Raw genomic sequence first — 6,000 nt, 5'->3', positions numbered from 1 at the left:
AGAGGTAGATGTAGAGATCCACAGCCAAGCACTGGGCCAATCTCTGGGAGTCTAGATGAAGAGAGGGAAGAAGGATTATATGACCAAGGGGTGAGGGGGTCAAGATCATGATGGGAAAACCCACAGAGACAGCTGACCCAAGCTCTTGGGAGCTTATGGACTCTAGACCAACCTCTAGGGAGCCTACATGGGACCGAACTAGGCCCTCTGCATGTGGGTGAGAGTTGTGTAGCTTGGTTTGTTTGTGGGGCCCCTAGCAGTGGGACCAGAATCTGCCCCTGGCACATGAGTTGGCTTTTTGGAACCTATTCCCTATTGTGGATGCTTCGCTCAGCCTTGATGCTGTGTGGAGGAGCCTCAACTTGATATGCCATGCTTTGCTGACTCCCTTATCCTTTCTGAGTTGTGGATGGGGGGCGCGGGTTTGGTAGGGAAGAGGTTGCGGGGAGAGAATGGGAGGAGAGGAGGGAGAGGAAACAGTGATTGATATGTAAAATAAATTTAAAATTTTAATTAAAAAAAAAGAATCACAACAAAACCTAAGTTCTGAGTGCTGTAGTCTAGCTCGAGATCAAAGGAACATATTGGCTACAGCCCCAGAGCCTGGGAAACAGGAAGGACCAGACACTCTAAAAGGTAGGAAAGGACGCCCAGAACTCAACGTCATTCTGCTATTGAGTTAATTGCTAGCAAATTCCAGAAATCTTAGAAAAAGTCCCTCTCTCCCAGTTGTCAACATCACCACTAAGGGCCAATCTATCCCTGTTTTCCTACAGACTTGGCAGTTGCTCTAAGGCCTGAATTTTAAGAAGAAATTGAAAAAAAAAAAGATACCCAGCCCTTCCGGAAGGTCACCCATGTAAGCTACTCTATGCTGGCATCCAGACAGCAAAAGGGAAGGAGAAAGAGGCCAACCGCCATATGGCTAAACTCACATCCAGCCAAAGCACCACTACCAAAGAACAAGCCAAACTTCTGTCTCCACCCAAGGGTGGAGGAACCCAGCTAAAGCACCCAGTCAACAGCAGATGGCCTTGGGGCAGGGTGGTCTAAGCAACTTGTCTCCGATTCACAAGGCATCCATCTCATCTCCCCAGATGAATTTACAAAGAGGCCCACAGGCTCCACGAAAAGGGTATGTAAGAAAGTCTGACTCTAAACAAGACTGTACAAAAAGGGCGACATTCTGCACAGTGCATCTAGGCGTAAACTACCCTAAAACTGAAATGGAGAATTCAATATATTACATGTGTTAAGTTTCCGTTCCATTTTTTGAAATAAAAACTAGATGGAGGAAAGTCCTACTGGATAATGTTTGATTCCGGGAAGGAATCTGAGAAAGAACAAAGAAAGGTCGGGTGGGGGGGAGAAAGAAAGCACCAAGTGCTGAGGAGTCGGGGCTGCGGAGTTTGAGGCAAAATCAGATCAACAGCACATCCCCCATTAGCCTGTCACTCACTCAAGGTCCCTTCTTCTCCAACTCCAGTTTTCCTCTCCAGTAGATCTCAGGGCTCTAAACTCCTCTGCCCCGGGAGTTTTGAAGATCATTACCCACAGTTGAGAAGCCTGATCTCACTCATCCCTCCTCCTCCCCTACCCCTCAAACTCCAGTTTTTCCCTGAGAGGAAATAGTCTGTGTTGCAAATACTTAAGGCGCTTGAAAGCTTAATGTCACTCAAGTCCCAATTCCACCTGGTTGTACTTGCCTGAACTCAACTTTTTTTCTCTAAGGTGTTGGCTGAGAACTGGTAAAGGGAATGGAAAGTCTTATTTTATTGATTTATTTTCCCATAATTGATAAATGTAAATAAAAATGTCACATGCATATGCAAAATGTGTTAGTAGTGATAAGTATAAGCATAATCCTCCCCGGAACATTTTTAAGACTTTGACTCTTAGGACAGCCGGTGCCAACTTGTTCCATCCTTTCTCCTTCTTTTTCCCACAACCAAAGAGGGCATGTGCTTAAACTGGCTGAGTGAGGTGACTAGTGGGGCCACTTGTCTTCACATGTGATCTCATGTTCCCTAATCAATGCTCAGTCTCTGAAGTGCAGGGCTCCTGTGAGAACTCGCCCCCGGCAAAACAGCTCTCCTTTCCACCCAGGAAACGTGACAACTCACAGACCTTAGCACTATATTCTCTTGAACCTGGAAGCATATTATCAAATGTCTTCATGATCATTTGGCACAGACTCAGCTGTATGGTAGCAGGAGATTCTTCAGCATCTAGGAGCGCCTGTGGCACTGAATGGAAGTTTGTGCTTTTATTATTCTTGCCTCTGGCCTTGTAATAGTGTCTCTCCTCCATGCTCTTTTCTAAGGAAGGGTCACCATCAACCCATTTCATGTGCTTCTAGCCTTTCTATGATTTTGGAAAGTTTCAAATACCAGGTGGCAGCTACCTGCTATTATGCCTTAGAGAAGGCAAGATGACTTCTTGATTCTTTGAGGAGACCTGCGCTCTGACCCACTGGTTATTTCCACCACTCTTAAGCAATTGGGAGTGGCTGTGTCATATCCCTACAGGTCGAAGCCCAGCCTCTGTATTTTCAATTGAACATAGGTGGTCTGTCAGTCTAGTCTTCAAGAAATGCCCATGGCTACCCAGAGCTACCCTTTGAGTCCTAGTTATTAAGAAGGATGCCTGAAGAAGTCTAAAAACAACATTCTAAACTGCTATGTCTCATTTTCTGCTTACAAACCCAGCTCCAAAAGTCACTTTTTTGTTGTTCATTTGGTTGGGTTTTGAGATAGGATCTGGTATCTGTACAAGATATTTTGTATTTAGTACAGGATCTGTAGACAGCTGATATAAAACTCCCTAAATATCCAGGGATGATTCTTCTGTTTCTACTTCCAGGGTACTGGTATTATAGATATGCAGTATGTCACATGCCTGGGTTATGCAGTGCTGGGAACTGATTCCAGGACTTCATGCTTCCTTGGCAAATACTTTACTAACTACAGTACATCCCCAGCCTCAAAAATTCTGTGATGAAGGAATACTTCATTAACTGAACTTGTGCCCAACATCAGCTCCCAATGTCATTGTTTGTAATGACTAATTTCAATTTCTAGTTAAAAATCACTGTCTTGTATTAGTAAGCAATTGCTGAGCAACAGATTCTCCAAAATTTAACCATTGGAAAAAAGAGAAACATTTACTTTCTCATTGATGGTAAGAAGCTTAGGATTGGGGCTAGAGAGATGGCTCAGCAGTTAAAAGTACATACTGCCCTTACAGAGCACCCAACATCCACATGATGTAGCCCATGATAGCCTATAACTCTAGCTCCAGAGGATCTGATGCCCTGTTCTGTCTAGTCTCTGAGGCACTGCCCTCATCATACCCACACATAACACACACATTTACTCATAATTGTTTTAAAAGGAAGAAATTCAGGATGAGTTGAGTAGAGTAACCAGGGATCTTGTCCATGCAGGCTGCCACTCATGACAGTGGATGGATGGAAAGTCACTTCCAACAGGATGCACTCACATGACTAGCAAGTCAGTGCCGAGAGTGTCTGCTCACTACAGTTTCTTGTTACACGGTTCCCTACATACGATTGCTGAATGCCCTCAAAATATATCGGTGCCCTTACCCCATCCAGTGATCTGAGGTCCACCTTGACAACCACAGGCCATTCTTTCCTTGTCAAAACACCCCTATGAGCATCACAGGTCATATCTATCCAAAGTGGGTTGAAAGCACAGGAGAGCTTAAGAAGCAGATGCCGGAGATCATTGTGTGTGGGGAGGGAGGAGGGTACTCTCTAAAGACTGGTGGCCTACTGGGTGAATATTTTTATTTAAAAGAGTACAAAGTTAAATAAGTAAAACTCCAACCTCTAAAATTCATGGACAACCACAACACCCTAATAAATAGCAGAGTGTACACTTGTGCCCAGGATGGATTCTACAGTGTGATGACTATTCTTGGTTATCAAAATCTGGAATTAACTAAAATCCAAAAATGGAGGGCACATCTGTAAGGGATTTTTTTTCTTAATTTGAAGTAGGAAGATCTACTCCTAATCCGGATCTTTGAAGTAGGAAGACACACATTTAATCCAGATCTTCTGGGCTGGAAAAAGACATGCCTTTAATCCTGGTCTCAAGGCAGGAAGACACACCTTAAATTTGGGCCATACCTTCTCCTGGCAGCCTATACAAGGATGTGGAAAAAGGATGCTTTTGCTCTTTGCTTATCTTCACCTTGCTAGCACATCCATTCATTCTCTGGCATTAGAGCCGACTTCTTCAGGATTCCAGCATATACTGAAGACCTGCTGGGACATCCAGCCTCATGGACTGAACAGCTACTGGATTCTTATACTTTGCGTTCACAGCCAGTCATTGTTGGATTAGCTGGACTGCAGCTTGTAAATCATTCTAATAAATTCCCTTTCTGTATATATTCTGTTACTCTAGAGAATCCCGACTAATACATACAGTTTTGCAAAATGTCTCACAGCTTTGAGGCTCATCCTGTCTTTTGTTTGACATTCCCAAACCACAGTTGAGCTTTGTGACAGGAACAGGGATGCCTGGAAACACTAAGGCAGGGAGAGGCAGAAACCCTTGTGGAAAGTTCGTCAGTGCTTCTGGTTGGTATTCCCATGGGATAACAAAATCATCTTGCCTTTCTACTTTGGACAGTAACTGTCATTGTGGCAGAATGCCAGGCTGCATTTGATTTTGTTTGCTTTGCTTTCTGGAATGCCTGAAATGATAGCACCCACAGAATTTCTGGAATTTCCTTACGACCTTCTAGGGAGGCAAAAGCCTCAAGTCTAAGTATAAAGTTAGCACAGCAGGATCCTGGCTAAGTTCAACAAAGCAGTGACCCAAGAATATCCTTAATAAAGCTTGGTTTAGTTGCCAAGCCCTGAAGAACCACTGTCTTTTTCAACACAGAGAATCACCAAGTAGTATTTTCTAATTCAAGAGAAATGTGTGAGAGAATCTCCTGCTAGAATATGCCAGACATTCCTCCAGGCTGCCAGGAGGTCTGAAGAAAGCCAGATCCCACCTTCAGGAGCTAGCTGGCCTCTCAATGCTGGGAAGCCTTTGAGCCAAACTAGCCGTTTGCTGCATGCCTCCCCTTAGAAGCAGCAATGACATTAAAAAAAAAACACACACACACACAAAGAGAGCCCCTTCCTGACTCCCCCATCCTACCCCACTAGCTCCAGGATCTCTCTGCCTCCTAATCAGTCCCATTCAGAACTCCGGTCTGTCTGTGTTCCTAAACTCTGATGCACACAAGCGGCAAACCTGCTCAGACATAGCTCCCCATGCAAAACTTTCATCCTTAGGGTGTTCCAATTTTCAAATATAATAAGACATTCAAAAGCAGATCTCATTTCCTGGCCATGTGTGCAGAAGTATGTTAGGAAGAGGCCCTGGGAACCTGTCAGGGTTGTGTACAGTCTGGGGACCTATCCTGGGGACAAGAGACAGACTCCTCTCTGGAAAGATCGGCAGTATTCCTAGTTCTGTATAGACTCTTCTTCATCCTTGTAAGGACTTCCCTCGCTTTACTTGGAGAAGAAAACACGATCCTCTCCCATTTAGCCACAACTCACCAGATCCCTTGCCCAGCACCTGGATGTGTTGGCTCCTCCTACTCCAATCTTTCAAATCACTCAGTTTTTTGAAAAACAACAAGGCGCAATACATTGGCCTCAAAATTCCAAATTAGAGCCTCCAGTCTGTCTCTTGAGAAAGAAACTTCTGCGTCTTCTAAATGGATCTCTCCCCTAACAATTCCAAAACCTCCCTGGGGAGCAGCTTCAGCCCTCTTCCTGATGACATCAGAACAAGGAGCCACAGGATATTATCAGTACTGAGCCCAGTTCTCAAGCGAGGTCCATCATTTCCTCTACCTTACCTTGACCACACTTAGAACCAAAATAACAACGAACATCCCTGAAATACCCAACGCAAGACTCTCCCTAGGAAATGTCCCTTTTGAGGTAGACCTCAAACCGAG

Source organism: Peromyscus californicus, unplaced genomic scaffold (assembly GCF_007827085.1).
Source record: "Peromyscus californicus insignis strain IS unplaced genomic scaffold, ASM782708v3 Scaffold_22__1_contigs__length_63687245, whole genome shotgun sequence".
Lineage (NCBI taxonomy): Eukaryota > Metazoa > Chordata > Mammalia > Rodentia > Cricetidae > Peromyscus > Peromyscus californicus.
This window is presented reverse-complemented; position numbering follows the sequence as displayed.